This window comes from Panthera leo, chromosome B1 (assembly GCF_018350215.1).
Source record: "Panthera leo isolate Ple1 chromosome B1, P.leo_Ple1_pat1.1, whole genome shotgun sequence".
NCBI lineage: Eukaryota > Metazoa > Chordata > Mammalia > Carnivora > Felidae > Panthera > Panthera leo.
The window spans coordinates 6,226,843-6,243,200 of NC_056682.1; the positions used below are offsets into that span (position 1 = coordinate 6,226,843).

Genomic DNA, 16,358 nt, shown 5'->3' on the forward strand with positions numbered 1-16,358 from the left:
TTCTGCTCTGTGTACAGCTTTCTCATCATGCTGTTTGCTGGGATGAATGATGTAAGGAGGGTTTAAAATGTCTCGATTCTTCAGCATCTGCTCTTTTGGCTTAAATTTAAAACTAGTCAGTCATTATCTTATGCCTCATGTTTAGTGAAACCTGATTTCCACACGATAGGAAAACTGTCCTGATAAACAAGTAACGAATTGAAAAGAAGCAGCGATAGCCCATAGCGTGCACAGAGGCATCCCAATATTGAGGCCAAACACGAGGGACGAATTCGACCCAAGGAATAGAAACAGTGATGTTTTCCTTATATTGGTAATGGTTAAAGAAGTTTCAAACTACACAGGTTCCATGAAAGTCTGGTATAAGTGGTAGAAACTTTGTTTTCTTTACTGATGCTTTCTGGTTTGTCTCAGAAAAAAAAAAAAAAAAAAAAAAAAAAAAAAAAGAAATGGACTCCCCAAACAGAAAGGAACCACACGACAGGTAGAGAGAACAATAGACTTGTAGGGAGAGAAGTTGTCGAGGTCGTCTCGCATGCATGTGAGTAGTGGATGTGACACCACACATCTGGCTCCCTGAGCTCTGGCTGTAGCCACTGTCCCTGCACCTGTTACAACTTTTTGTACCTGCCCCAACGCGTTGCCTCCCGTGACTGTGCTTTCGTAGAGAGCTGGTGGCCCTGTGGCTGCATTTATGTTTGTTTCCCTGCGTCCTTGTCTCCTTCCTAATTGTGGCAGGGCCATTAACCTTTTCCTTTTGGGGAAAAGCACCTTTTGACGTTTATTCAACTGATATTTATTGACGCATGCACTAGTATTTATGCCCTGTTCCTTCGGAAGTGTTCCATGGCAATCTCTGTACGCCCCTACGTTAGACCACCACACTTTATGATACTGGTTACCGACATTTTACTCTTCCATGGATATCTTGTTAGAGAAAGATAACCCATCTTTACTTGGTACCTACTCATCTCTCTCTTTTTTTTTTTTTTTTTTAATGTTTTTTATTTATTTTTGAGACAGGGAGAGACAGAGCATGAGCAGGGGAGGGGCAGAGAGAGACAGAGACACAGAATCCGAAGCAGACTCCAGGCTCTGAGCTGTCAGCACAGAGCCTGACCCAGGGCTTGAACTCGCAAACTGCGAGATCATGACCTGAGTCGAAGTCGGACGCTCAACCGACTGAGCCACCCAGGCGCCCCCCTACTCATCTCTTACTCGGTATTAGGCCTGCATTTAAAAAAAAAAAAAAAAAAACCATAAAAGTGCCCAGTAAATGTTGGTTACCTATTACCATAATAATACTTCACCCTGTCTGATCCCAGGTTTCACTTCCTTATTTGCCCACTATGGAAGTTAATATTTCAGACATCTGACCTTGCCTGGCTCCTACCTGCTGATCACCTTACCTCGCGAATGGGGGCTGTTGGAGAACGTGGGGTTGAGACATGCATGCTGGGTGGGAGCCTTGTCCCTTTGGTTCTCACAAAGCCTCTCGCTTTAAACCGCACCTGTGTGACTTCCCTCCCAGCGTTATTGTGTGTGAGGGATAAGTGCCACACAAGTGGCGAATGTCAGGTGGTGTCACTGTCATGGGTGTTAATAAAACAAGTAAGTGGTCACAAGGGGAAACAAAATACAGAATGATATATGCATTCCTTCAACTGACAGGCTCAGGAACAAAAATAGTTTAGTACATTTACTTACGCTACTCGTTCATGCTTGTTCCAACTTTTGTTTTGAAAATCTTTATTTTGGGGGCGCCTGGGTGGCTCAGTCGGTTAAGCATCTGATTTCAACTCGGGTCATGATCTCACAGTCTGTGAGTTCGAGCCCCGCGTCGGGCTCTGTGCTGACAGCTCAGAGCCTGGAGCCTGCTTCGGATTCTGTGTCTCCCTCTCTCTCTGACCCTCCCTCATTCATGCTCTGTCTCTCTCTGTCTCAAAAATAAATGTTAAAAAAGAAAATCTTTATTTTTTATATAATTTTTTAAAAATTTATATTTTGAAAAAAAAATTATATTTGGGTCTTTTTTTATTGAAGAAAAGTTGACACACAATGTTTATTTCCCTGAAGCATTAGTTCCAGGTGTACCGCATGGTGATTTGACACGTCTACACCTTATGCTGTGCTCGCCTAGCTACCGCCGGTCACCACACAAGATTACTGGCTACCGTTGCTTCTATTCCTTGAACTACACCTTTCGACCCCGTGACCTACTCCTTTCATAATGGGAAGCCTGTATCTCCCACTCTCCTTCACCCATTTTGCCTGTCTCCCACCTTCTCCCCTTTAGCAGCCACCTGTTTGTTCTCTGTATTTATGGGTCCGTTTCTGCTTTTGTTTGTTTAGTTAATTTTGATTTTTAGATTCCACATATAATTGAAATCATATGGTATTTGTCTTTGTCTGACTTATTTCATTTAACATCATACTCTTTAGATTGAACCATGTTGTTGCAAATGGCAAGATGTCATTCTTTTTTATGCCTGAGTAATATACCATTTGTGTGTGTGTGTGTGTGTGTGTACACACAGACCATATCTTCTTTATACATTCATCTATCAGTGACGTTTGGATTGCTTCCATAATTTGGCTATTGTAAATCATGCTACAATAAACCTAGGGATGCATAAATCTTTTCAAGTAAGTGTTTCTGGGTTTTTTCTTTGGGGGGGTAAATACTAGATCATATGGTATTTCTATTTTTAAATTTTTCGAGGAACCTCCATATTGTTTTCCATAGTGGTTGCACTAGTTTGCATCCACTGTGCAAGAGGATTCCTTTTTTTCTCACATGTTTGCCAACACTTGTTGTTTCTTCTCTTTTTGATTCTAGCCATCTGACAGGTGTGAGGTGATATCTCCTTGTGGTTTTGATTTGCATTTCCCTGATGATGAGAGATCTTGAGCATCTTTTCATGCATCTGTTGGCCATCTGTATGTCTTTGGAGAAATGTCTATTCGGGTCCTCTTCTGTTTTTAAATTAGATTATCATTATTGTTTTTTGATGTTTAGTTGTGTAAGTTCTTTATATTTTTGGATATTAATCCCTTATCAGATATATCATTTGGAAATATCTTCTCCCATTCAGTAGGTTGCCTTTTCACTTTGTTGATCAATGCCTTTGCTACAAAAAAGCTTTTTATTTGGGTGCAGTCTCATTAGATTATTTTTGCTTTTGTTTCCCTTGCCTTAGGAGACATATCTAAAAAAATGTTGCCATGGCCAGTATCAGAGAAATTACTGCCTATGTTTTCTTCTAGGAGTTTTATCATTTCAGGTCTCACGTTTAGGTCTTTAATCCATTTTGAGTTTATTTTGGTGTATGTGTGTTAGAAGGTGGTCCAGTTTCATTTTTTTGCATGTAACTATCCAGTTTTCCCAGCACCGTTTATTGAAAATACTGCTTTTACCTCACTGTATATTCTTTCCTCTTTTGTTGTAGATTAATTGACCTTATAAGTGTCGGTGTATATCTAGGCCCCTTATCCTTTCCTTTGGATTTATGTATCTATTTTTGTACTAGTACCATACTGTTTTTATTATTATAGTTTAGTAGTATACCTTGATATTTGGGATTGTGATAGCTCCAACTTTGTTCTTTCTCAAGATTGCTTTGTTTATTTGGGGTCTTTTTTGATTCTATACAAAATTTAGGATTATTTGTTCTACTTCTGTGAAAAATGCTATTGGTATTTTGATAGAAATTTCATTGTATCTATATTGCTTTGGGTACTGTGGACATTTTAACAATATTAATTGTATCCATGAGCATGGTATATTTTTCCATTTACTTATGTTTTCAATTTCTTTTTTTTTTTAATTTTTTAATGTTTATTTTTGAGAGAAAAGAGAGCACAAGCAGGGGAGGGGCAGAGAGAGACAGAAAAACAGAATCTCTGAGCTGTCAGCACAGAGCCCAATGTGGAGCTTAACTCATGAGCTGTGAGATCATAACCTGAGCAGAAGTCAGATGCCCAACCGACTGAGCCACCCAGGTGCCCCGTCTTCAATTTCTTTCATCAGTGTTTTATAGATTTTGGAGTATAGGTCTTTCACCTCCTTGGCTAAGTTTATTCCTAGGTATTTTATTCTTTTTGGTGCAGTTATAAATGGGATTGTTTTCTTCATTTCTCTTTCTGATACTTTTTAATTAGTATATAGAAATGAAACTGAGTTTTGTGTATTAGTTTTGTATCCTGCAACTTTACTGAATTCATTTATTACATCTAAAATTTTTTGGTGGAGTCTTTAGGGTTGCCTGTGTATTGTATAATGTCATCTATAAATAGCAACAATTGTACTTTTTCCTTACTACTTAGGATGACTTCTATTTCTTTTTCTTGTCTGATTGCTGTGTCACGGACTTCCAGTACTATGTTGAATGAAAGTAATGAGAGAGGACTTTGTCCTGTTTCTGATCTTAGATAAAAAGCTCTCAGTTTTTCACCATTGAGTATGATGTTAGCTGTGGATTTGTCCTATATGGCCTTTATTATGTTGAGGTATGTTTCCTCTAAACCCATTTTGTTGAGAGTTTTTATCATGAATGGATGTTCATTTTGTCAAATGCTTTTACTACATCTATTGAGATGATCGTATGGTTTTTATTCTTTTTGTTGTTTTTAATGTGGTTTATCATCATGTTGATTGGTTTGCAAATACAAAACCATCCTTACATCCCCAGAATAAATCCCACTCGATCATGGTGAATAATCCTTTTAATGTATTATTGAATTTGGTTTGCTAATATTTTGTTGAGAATTTTTGCATCTGTGTTCATCAGGGATACTGCCCCATAGTTTCCTTTTTCTGTAGTATCTTTGCATTTGGTATGAGAGTAATTCAGGCTTCATAGAATGTATTTGGAAGCTTTCATTCCTCTTTTATTTTTTAGAGTAGTTTGAGGAGAATAGGTATTAACTGTTCTTTAAAGCTTTGGTAGAATTTACCTGTGAATCTATCCGGTGCTCGACTTTAGTTTATTGGGAGTTTTTTGATTATTAGTTTAATTTCATTACTAGTAATTGATCTGTTTAGATTTTCTTCTTCTAGATTCAGTTTTGGAAGGTTATATGTTCCTAGAAATTTACCCATGTCTTCTATATTGTCCAGTTTATTGGTATTATTTCTCGTAGTAGTCTCCTATAATCCTTTCTGTTTCTGTGGTGTGGTCGTTACTTCTCTTGCATTTGTGACTTTTTTTATTTGGGTCCTCTCTCTTTTTTACTTGGTGAGTCTTGCTAAAGTTTTATCAATTTTGTTAAGTTTTTCAAAGAACCAGCTTTTGTTTTTATTAATCGTTTCTATTTTTTAGTTTTCTATTTTATTTATTTCTGCTCAGATCTTTATTATTTCCTTCCTCGCACTAACTTTTAGCTATGTTTGATTATTTTCTAGTTCCTTTAGGTATAAGTTTTGATTCTTTATTTGACATTTTTCTTATTTCTTAAGATGGGCCTGTATCACTATATATTTCTCTTTTAGAACTCCTTTTGCTTCATTCCAAAGATTTTGGACCATTGTGTTTTCATTTTCATTTGTCTCCATTTATTTTTTTATTTCCTCTTCAATTTTTTGTTTGACCCATTGGTTGTTTAATAGCATATATGTGTTTTTTTCCCAGTTTTTTTTCTTGTAATTGATTTTTAGTTTTATACTATTGTAGTCAGAAAAGATGCATGGTATGATTTTGGTCGTCTTAAATTTATTGAGACTTTTTTGTGACCTAACATGTGATCTTTCTTGGAGAATGGGCCATGTGGACTTAGAAAGAATGTGTATTCTATTGTTTCTGGATAGAATGCTCTGTATATATCTTTTAAGATCATCTGGTCTAATGTGTTTTCTTATTGATTTTCTGCCTAGATGATCTATCCATTGATGTAAGTGGGGTGTTAAAGTCCCTATTATTATATTACTGTCTATTTCTCTCTTTAAGTCTGTTAATACTTGTTTTATGTATTTATGTGCTCCTATAATGGGTGTGTAGATATTTACACTTGATATTTTCTTGTTGGGTTGTTCCCTTTATCATTATGTAATGCCCTTCTTTGTCTCTTGTTACAGTCTTTGTTTGTTTGTTGTTTTTTTTTTTTTTTTTAATGTTTATTTATTTCTGAGACAGAGAGAGAGCATGAGTGAGGCAGGGGCAGAGAGAGAGGGAGACACAGAATCAGAAGCAGGCTCCAGGCTCTGAGCTGCCAGCAGAGAGCCCGACGCGGGGCTTGAACTCACAAACCATGAGATCATGACCTGAGTCGAAGTCAGTCTCTCAACCGACTGAGCCACCCAGGCGCCCCAACAGTCTTTGTTTTAAAGTCTATTTTGTCTGATACAAGTATTGGTACCCTGGCTTTTTTTTTTTGGTCCATTTCCATTTGCATGGGATGTCTTTTTCCATCCTTTCAGTTTCTGTCTGTATATGTCTTTAGGTCTGAAGTGAATCTCTTGTAAGGAGACTATAGGTGGGTCTTATTTTTTTAATCCATTCTGTCACTCTATGTTTTTTGATTGGAGCATTTAGACCATTTACACTTAATTATTGATACTTACATACTAATTGCCATTTTGTTCATTGTTTTCTAGTTGTTTTTGTAGATTTTCTCTATTCCCTTCTTCTCTTTCTCTCTTTCCTTGTGATTGATGACTTTCTTTAGTGTTATGCTTTACTGTCTTAATTTTTTGTTTTTCTATTATAGGTTTTGGTTTATGGTTACCATGAAGTTCATATATAACATTCTAAGTATATAGCAGTCTGTATTAAGTTAATGATCACTTAGGTTTGACCACTTTCTAAAAGAACTTTATTTTTGTTACTCTTCTCCATGTTTCATGTATATGTTACCATATTTTATATCTTTTTATTTGTGAGTCTCCTGAACTAATCTTCTAGATCATTGATTTTACTACTTAGGTCTTTTAACCTTCATACTAGCTTTATAAGTGATTACCTTTACTGTGTGTTTGCTTTTACTCATGAAATGTCTTCCTTTCCCGATTTTCTTCTAATTGTGGCCTTTCCTTTTCCATTTAAAGAAATCCTTTTAACACTTCCTGTAAGGCCAGTTTGGTGGTGGTGAGCTCCTTTAACTTTTAATTGTCTGGGAATCTCTGTATCTCTTCTTCAATTCTGAATGTTAACCTTGCTGGGTAGAGTATTCTTCATTGTAGTTTTTTCCTTTGAGTGCTTCAAATGTATCATGCCATTCCTTCTGGCCTGCAAATTTTCTGCTGAAAAATTAGTTGATAGTTTTATGGGGTTTCCCTTGTATGTTACTAGCTTCTTCTCTCTTGCTGGTTTTAAAATGATATCTTTATCTTTAATCTTTGGCATTTTTATTATTGTCATGGTGTGGACTTCCTTGGATTCATCTTCACAGGACCAACTCTGTGCTTCCTGAACTTTGATATCTGTTTTCTTCCCCAGGTTAGGGAAGTTTTCACTTATTTCTTCAAGTAATTTTCTTTTCCCTTTTCTCTCTCTCGTCTCCTTCTGGGATCCCTATCTTGCAAAAGTGTTTGATTGAAGTTGTCCAGGAGATTCTTGAACCTGTCCTCATCTTTTACTTATTATTTTCTTTTTGCTGTTGAAGTTGGAAGTTTTCCATTACCCTGTCTTCCTGATCACTGATGTGTTCTTCTGCATCCTCTAAAATCTACCATTGATTCTCTCTACTGTACTGTTTATTTTGGTTCTGTATTCTTCAGCTCTGATTTACTCTATTTGATGTTTGCTGTCTCCTTGTTGAAGTTCCTGATATGTTCATCTACTCTTCTCTCTATTATGGTGAGCATTTTTATGACCATTACTTCCAACTCTTTATCAGGTAGATTGGTTATCTCTATTTCATTTAGTTCTTTTTCTGAGTTTTTTCTTGTTCTTTTGTTTAGAGCCTATTCCTCTGTCTCCCCATTTCACATGACTTTCTGTGTGTTTGTTTCTATGAATTAGGTGGGAGAGGTGCTTCTAAACTTGAAAGAATTATCTAGTGTTTGGTCGTCCCTGTGTAGGCTATATGTGCCTGGTGACTTTGCCTGGCTGGCTTGAGCTGTGGCTGGCATGGACTGGGGGTCTTGAGGCACTCTGTGCTTGGGGCTGGCCTAGTTGGATGGCCAGAGCTAAAGTGGGTGTGGTCCAGGACTGTCCCAGGTATGTCTGCACACAGAATACCCTTCTAGGACAGCTGAAGCTGAAGTGGGTGCATGCCGTGATGTACCAGGGTGCTCAGCACAGGCAGCACCCTAATAGGGTGGCCGGGGCTGCGGCAGGTGTGGGCTGGGGTGGCCCAGATTTTTCTGTGCCAAGAGTGCCCTAGCACATCATCTAGAGCTAGAGTAAGGGCCTGGAGTGTTCTGGGTGCTTTGTGCCCATATCACTTTGGTGAGATGGCTGGAGCTATAGTGAGTGCTGACTAGGGATGTCTCAGTGTGTGCTGCCCTGGGGCCACCCAGGTGGGACGGCTTGGCCCTGGTGTGGGTTAGCGACCTGGGGGCCATTGAGGTGGTAGGCTGGCTAGGGTGCCAGACCCTGCTCCCATCTGTGCTGTCAAGGTGGAGAGGGGATAGAACTTTTCGAGTTTTCTGCCAAAATTATTAATCTTGTCTTTTATTTCTTTAAGCACTATAGACATATTTATTTTGAAGTCTCTACCAGATAACTCCATTTTCTGGCTACATTTAGTTTCTTTGTTTTCTGTTGTTTTTCTTTGTTTTCAGTCTTGTGTTCTTCTAATGTGCCTGGCTACTTTTGGTTGATCTTCTTATAAAGAATTGAGATTATTTGAAGTTGAACTTCTAACTATGAGGCCAACTACCTGCCAGGGGAAAATGGCCTTCAGATGCTGGTTCAACTCTGAAGGTGTCTCTTTCTATAATTCACTGTTGTACCAGGTCAGCTGTGTTTTCAAATAGCAGATGTTTGCCTGTTTGCTTGCATTTTGTCAGCTTTACTGATTATTCACAGTGGGTAGATTGTTCTGAACTGCTCACTCTACCATTCCTGAAAATGAGTGAATTTTAACAGCCATTAAACACAACAACAACAACAACAACAACAACAACAAACCTGTTGTAAGTAGAGACAGGATAAATCCTACTCTGAGAAAAGAGCAGTGAGAGACTAAATGAACAGAAAGGATTTTTAAGATGAACATTCAAGTCAGTGCTTGCAAAAGACACACGAAAACACCTCTTAAATAATGAAAACAAAAATAATTCAATAAAGAATTATAGAACCTCAGAACAATAAATTTCATTGGAAGTTTTTGGTTTAGTACCCATTTTTAGTGGGAGAAGTCACTTTTTAAATCAGTGGGAAACTATCTTTTGTAGATTTATTACTTTAAATATGTTTATAAATTTGTTAAACCTTTTTTTATTTTGAGAATCCAGTTAAGCAATCTCTCATTACCTCTCTAGTCTTACAATATGTAGGTTATTGACAAGGAGACGTATTTCTCCATCTGAAAAGATGGGAGAAATATAACATGCTAAGACCAATCTTAATCTGTTTTCTCTGTTGTTTGTTTAGCATAGTCAAACATAGATTCTGAAGAAGCTAAATGTAAGATGAATGCTAGTACTGTGGTAAACATATATGACATTCTTTTTTTCAAAGTTTTTTTGTTTATTCTGACTACTAGAATAAAGTGTCTCTACTTAGAATATGTTTGTTGTTGTTGTTGTTGTTTTTCAGTGGCTGTTAAAATGTACCCATTATTTTCAGGAATGGTAGAATGAGCAGTTCAGAACAACCTCCCTATTGTGAATAATCCATAAAGCTGACAAGATACAAGCAAACAAACAAACATCAGCCATTTGACAGAATGACTACTTCTGTCATTTTTCTTTTTGTTGTTTAAAATATTGATTATTATCCTCAGCAAAATTTTTCTTGTTTTTTAAATGTTTATTTATTTTGAGAGAAGGAGAGAAAGAGTGTGACCGGCGGGGGGGGCTAGAGAGCGATAGAGAGAGGATCCCAGGCAGGCTCCACGCTGTCAGCACAGAGCCCAATGCGGGGCTTGATCTCCCAAACTGCGAGATCCTGACCTGAGCCCAAATCAAGAGTTGGATGCGTAAGTGACTGAGCCACGCAGGCGCCCCACAAAATGTTTCAAGGTAAGTCATCAACTGGATGGCTTTTCACAAGTGGCTGTGTTTTAAAACCTCATTTCAGAGCCACCTCTTCCCATGAGAGGGAAAGCTGGGGTCAAAGCACAGAAATGGTTATAGTGGCTTTCGTAAGCTTGGAGGCTAGAGGGAAATGAAGGCCCAATACCTCAGATTATACAAGCATACTCATGTTGACAGTGGTAGAAGGAGGAGATGAAGGAGAAGAAGGAGGAGGAGGAGGAGAGGGAGGAGAATAAGAGGAAGAAGAGGAAGAAGAAGAGGAGGAGAGGGAGGAGAATAAGAGGAAGAAGAGGACGAAGAAGAGGAGGAAGAGGAGGAGGAGGAAGGAGAAAAGACACTACACACCAGATTAAATGCTTTAATTTCTACACGTTTCTAAAATAGAATAGAGAACAGATGATGAATCATAGCTTGTGTATGTTCTAATAATCGCTTGTTCTCACATTTTTACCAGGGTATGGTCCCTTTAGGACACAGACTGTGTCCTATTCATCTCTTAATACTCAGTACCACATACAAAATAGGTGTTCAGTAAGGATTTGCCGAGTAAATAAGGGTTGCCTTCATTTTCCTTCTGCTTCTCATTTTAGAGCTAGTGTGAGTGAGCAGGGGGAGGGGCAGAGAGAGGGAGGGAGAGAGAGAATCTCCATGCCCAGCGTGGAGCCCGACACAGGGCTCGGTCCCACAACCGTGGGATCATGACCTGAGCCGAAATCACGAGATGGACGCTCAACCAACTGAGCCACCCAGGCACCCCAACCCCTTCTTTTTGAGTAAACATGTTAGACCATTTCTGGTGCCTTTAGCTATCACACAGTATCATAAGCATCATGACGTGCCTCATCTGGTTTTGAATAGTCTTCCTAAACTTGTAGGGTGGTTTTGTATCAGTGAAAGCAGGAAGGTCTTGCACTGTAGCACATTTTTGCTAAAAGTGTTGATTCCTGAGCTAGACTACCTGCGTTCAAATCCCGGCTCTGTTCCGTGTTGGTTCTATCGTGTCGAATTAGTTACTTCATATTTCTGTGCCTCTGCCTCCTCCTACGTAAAACAGGTATAAGAGTAATGTCAATCTCAAAATTTTTATGCTAATTAAATGTGTTGAAATACGCAGATGATGTCTGATACGTAGAGGCACTCATTAAATGTTAGCTAGTTTTTCCAGCACAAATGTGGGTGACAATTATGCCCACATATTGACTGTCCCTAGTTTTGAAGCTGTAACTCAAAGTAGACTGGGTCTCTGTCCCTCTCCTAGCTCACTTTCCTACCCCCGCCCCCCTGAGACTGCCCTGTGTCTTTAATTAAAATGGCCCTCTAACTTCCAGGATGTTCCAAACAAGGTCTCTTACTGGATATATTGACTACAGTCATGCCTGGGCTGAAACAGGATCTCTGGGCACAGGGGGAAGGAGATTTGGGCTATTTATTTATTTATTTATTTATTTATTTATTTATTTATTTAATGTTTATTTATTTTTGAGAGAGAGAGAGACAGAGTGTGAACAGGGGAGGAATGGAGTGAGGGAGACACAGAATCCAAAGCAAGCTCCAGGCTTTGAGCTGTCAGCACAGAGTCCGACGCGAGGCTCAAACCCACGAGCTGTGGGATCATGACCTGAGCCGAAGTCGGAAGTTTAATTGACTGAGCCACCCAGGTGCCCCTTGGCATATTTTTTAAAAGCTCCTACATGGTTCTGAAATGATGGCCACCTGCCTAGGTGAGAACCTCTGTTAGATGGGGCTACATGTCTTTGGGCCTTTAGTGTGAAATCATCCCCTGTCACCCTCACCCAGGGGGCTAGAAGCATGGGTTTTACAGTCAGTGATTTGCATTTTGGTGATTTGTTTCCTCTGAGTTACCAACAAATACTTTGCTTGCTTTTCTTTTCTTTCTTTTCTTCTTCTTTCTTTTTCTTTATTTTTTTCTTTTTTCTTTCTTCTCTTTCTTCTTTCCTTCCTTCCCCCTCCTTTCTTTCTTCTTTCTTTCTTTCTTCCTATCTTTTTTCTTTCTTTCTGTCTTTCTATATGTCTTTTTTCTTTCTGTCTCCTTTCTTTCCTTCCTCTTTCCTTTCTTTCTTTCTTTCTTTCTTTCTTTCTTCTTTCCTTCCTTCCTTCCCCCCTCCTTTCTTTCTCTTTCTTTTTCTTTCCTTCTTTCTTTCTTTCTCTTTTTCTTTTTCTTTCTTTTTTTTCTTCTTCCTTTTTTCTGTTTCCTCCTGTCTTTTTTCTTTTTTCTTTCTTCCTTTTTTCTTCTTTCCTTCCTTCCTTCCTTCCTTCCTTCCTTCCTTCTTTCCTATTGTCCTTAGAACCATCTGAACATAACTGAGATGTACCAGTGAACCTATGTAAGCTGCATGCAACGTGCTCAGTGTTACTACCAAGAGCTGCTCTTCTTGGATGCTATGACCTCTTTTTAGATGGATTCTCCTATTTTGCTGTCACATGCAGGTGCTAGATAGAGTGTTTCCGAGAGCTCTGACGATGCCTTTGTTGTGGAGGTGGTAGATTTGGAATTGTAGCTCATTGTCTGACTTCTCTAAAGAAGGCAGCTTACAGTGGAGAGAAGGTAGAAGGATATCGGTGCAGGATGGGATGAAGAGAGGACTTAAAGTGCAGTTTAGACAGGCTGTCCAGGGACAGGGAACGAGAGAGCTGGAGAGACATCGAAGCCCTCTTGAATAAAGAAAATGAGCTGTTTGAGCCACTTTTTGTTGAAAATGGATCACTTTTTCTAATAGTGTGTCTCCTCCAAGAGGCCCCCTGCATGAGTGCTTCACTGCTCTACTGGAGACTCTGACATTTTATGAATGCACTTTTACAATTTGCAGTGAATTCCAGGGCTTTGGCTGTTTGCCACCAGATAGTGCACTTGGCTGGAAGCATATAATCTCGCGGGTTGTTTTGTTTTTAAGTTTAACTTTCAAGTTGAAATAGCAGTGACTCATCCAAATGACAGGTGATATTTATTTTGTTTCTTGAAAATTCAGCACGCGTATGTTGTTATTACTCGCTTAGGGGAATTGCCACACTTCCTCGAGGATGACACCCTTTATGAATGTCCCCATAAATAATTACCCATTGTTCAGATCTGCTGTATGCGGTAAGATAGGGCCTCATGTCCTGTGTAGGGCTTTGGAGGGCAGACCCTTTGATAGGTGAGTTTACAGAGATTGCAGGTGCCCCCGATTTCTAACGCAGGTGTATAAATGATCTGTAATGGCTTGGATATCTCACTCTTGGCATAGTGTACCCAGAGGTGGCGGTGGTAGGAATGCACCCGTTATGACAGGTGTCGCCGCCCCCCCCCCCCCCCCCCCCCGCAGCAGGTGTTAACTTTGCAAAGCCGACAACCAGCTGCCTCGTGATGGTGGTGTGGCAATGCTTTCAGCTCCATGAGCATGTTATTATTTTTTTTCCTTGTTATAGGAGAAACAATATTTATATAAAAACATTTAAAAAGAAGCTTCAAAGAGTGCCACCTTTTGTTTAATGTGTTTTCTGCGTTCAATCCAGAATGACTGATTCTGCATGCATTATAAAAATGTGTGCTTTGTTTTGCACTGGAGGTCGTGACAGTGAGGGACAGTCAGGATGGCTCCAAATCATATCCTCCTGCGCCATCTGTGGTCACCAGGGACTGTGTAATGGTAGAGGCCAGCATAGTGCTCTCCCCACCGGGAGAGGTCTGGGAGACACTTGATGGGGACACTTGAAGAACTGTGCTTATGGTCTGCCTGTAAGCATCTTATACGCCGGGCAAACAAGAGATGCACGTTCCAGATGCAAATGGTTAGAAACAGTTTCTAAGGGAGGCTTGGTAACAACACCAAATGGTAGTAAACCGGGGTAGCCTCAACCTAAGTTGAGCAATAATCAGATTAACCTCTTTCAGATATGCAGAAATGCCAGCAAAGTAATTTGCTGAAGTAGCAAATCTGAATCTTTATGTTTAAAAAACAACAACAAAAAAAGCAACCAAATGGATTCTTGTGAGTACCGGAAGCTGCCGATGAGTGAAACACGCACAGTCCTGTGTCCCTAGAGAAAATGCTTTCTCTGTGCCGCGCAGCCAGGCTGGTGCATACGTGTTCGTGCCTTCCTGCCACCTCTCTGCCTCCACCTCCCCCCCACCCCCCCACATCCACTCTACCCTCAGACCATTAGTCCAGGCTAATTACGCTCATTCTGGTCCTCTTACCAGTAATTAGTTTGGGAATATGACTCACTTCTGCCCAATGAGATGCGAAGGGAAGTCTTACTGGGAGGTTTCTGGAAAAAAAAAAGTGTTTTCTCACTCGAGATAGCCCTGGGAAGAAATGCTGCCCTGCTCCTCAGACCTTTGTTATGGCTGGATGTATCTCCTGGAACTGCTGCGGCCTCGGGATGAAGCCAAAGACGGAACCAAAGAGAGGAAGCAGGGGGAGGCCTGCAGATCTTACGGCTTGTTTCCACTGACATCAGAGAGATGTGTGAACAGGGGACAAGCTGTCTCATTTGTTAGGTTCCTAGGATCGGCTAGATCATTCGCACAGAGAAATGCATAGCTGCACACGTTTGTCCAAAAAGGCTAGGTTTCACTGTAAATGTGGGTGGTTTCCCCAAGCAGGTTTTTCTTGTCTTCTCTGGAGGAACGATCATCCTCTCTACCTCGTAAGATATTTATTACTGCTCCTTTTGTCAAGTCTGTTCAAGTCTTTTGTACTCATTTTTAAAGTTAGTCCTTTCCAAATATTATTAGGGATATAAATTAATGGATATTATTATCCCAGGATACTTTAGTCGCTTAAAAAAAAAAAAAAAGGAGAAGAAATAAAAACAGCATTATTGAGAAGGAAAGGGGTTAAATTAGAAGTGTGACAGATAAAACCACAACTCATAATCAATGAGGCATTCTTATGGACTTTGTTAAAAAAATAAAATATGAGGCATTTCACATAGATTTTGGCATGTGCTTTTGTGGCTTTTGGACATGAGTTAAGATTTAGTTAATGTATCAGTGATGAGTCTATGTAGGGAAATAATATAATATACAATGGCTGTCAAACCACAGCAGTTTGGTCTGGAGCTGTGCTTCGATTCTGGTCTTCATTAAGAGTGATTTTCCAATTTTTGAAAACTTTTCTTTTTTTTGGAGTTAAGTGGTTTTATTTTTCTGGATAAACGTCTTCCTCTTTTTATTTTTTAAGTAAATCCACTGGCCATGATCTATTTATGCTCATTTGAAAAAAGGCACTGACATCTTTCCCAGCATCGATCAGGTTGTGGCTTCTTTTTTCTTTTGTTTTTGTTTTTTGTTTTTGTTTTGTTTTTTTACTGTGTCATTCCAGTTTTTTCGAGTGAGGATTTAACACATTGCAGCAAAATTCCTAGGACACTAGGAATCAGAGACAGCTGAGGAGGGCGGCAGTCTGCCATGCGACCCCTGTGGGTCAAGGACAGAGGCGTGTGCCTTTGATTCGAAATAACAGCACCAGCGTGGAAATCCCATGGATTTCCCTGTTCCCCCAAATCTACCCCATTTGTTTCCTAAGGGCGAGGTTTAGTGAGCTTTGGGTTATATTCGGAGAAGTTGGTGGAAGGAGCTTCTGGCCCTCCCTGGAACTTAAGTATGTTGAGCAAGCTTCTCTCAAAGGTCACACCAAAGAATTCAGGCCCCGAAGCCCATCTTTGTGTCCCCAGCGACTATCTCGGTTCTGCAGGTGGCAGACTGTGACTAGGACCAGCCCTCCCCTCCCCTGCCCTCCCTCATGCCCTATAGGTCCCCTCCCCCCACCACATACTGTGTGGACTCATAGATGCGTATGTTACTTGCCAGTTTGTAATACGTTGCTGTCACCTGTTTTGGGAGGAGGATGCAGAGATGGTCCCAGATTTAGCCCGTGCAAGCACTCCTTCAAGCTGCCCTTCTGACACGCTCTGTTCTTCTTTGAACAATTCGTCTTCTGTAGAAGGCGAAGATGTTCTCCGCTCATAATTATTTTGTTGGCCCCAGCCCCGTTTCTCCACGGAACACCATTCCGTGGAGTGGAGAACCGACTGTGTAAACACAAGGTCTGGCATTCAGCATCTCTTCTGCTCACGCCACTGTAACGGAACACCATAGACTGGGCGGCTTGTACACAGCAGACATTTATTTCTCACGGTTCTGGGGGCTGGAGGCCCAAGATCAAGGTCCAGCAGATTCCGTGTCTGCTGAGGGCCCACTTCCTGGTTCGTA

General features: G+C 40.0%; 1 protein-coding gene across 3 annotated transcripts in view; it reads left to right on the forward strand.

Moving 5' to 3' along the window:
* The window catches only part of MCPH1 (microcephalin 1), a 269,778-nt gene that overhangs the window by 65,828 nt on the left and 187,592 nt on the right, over nt 1-16,358 (forward strand). The window lies entirely within an intron of this gene.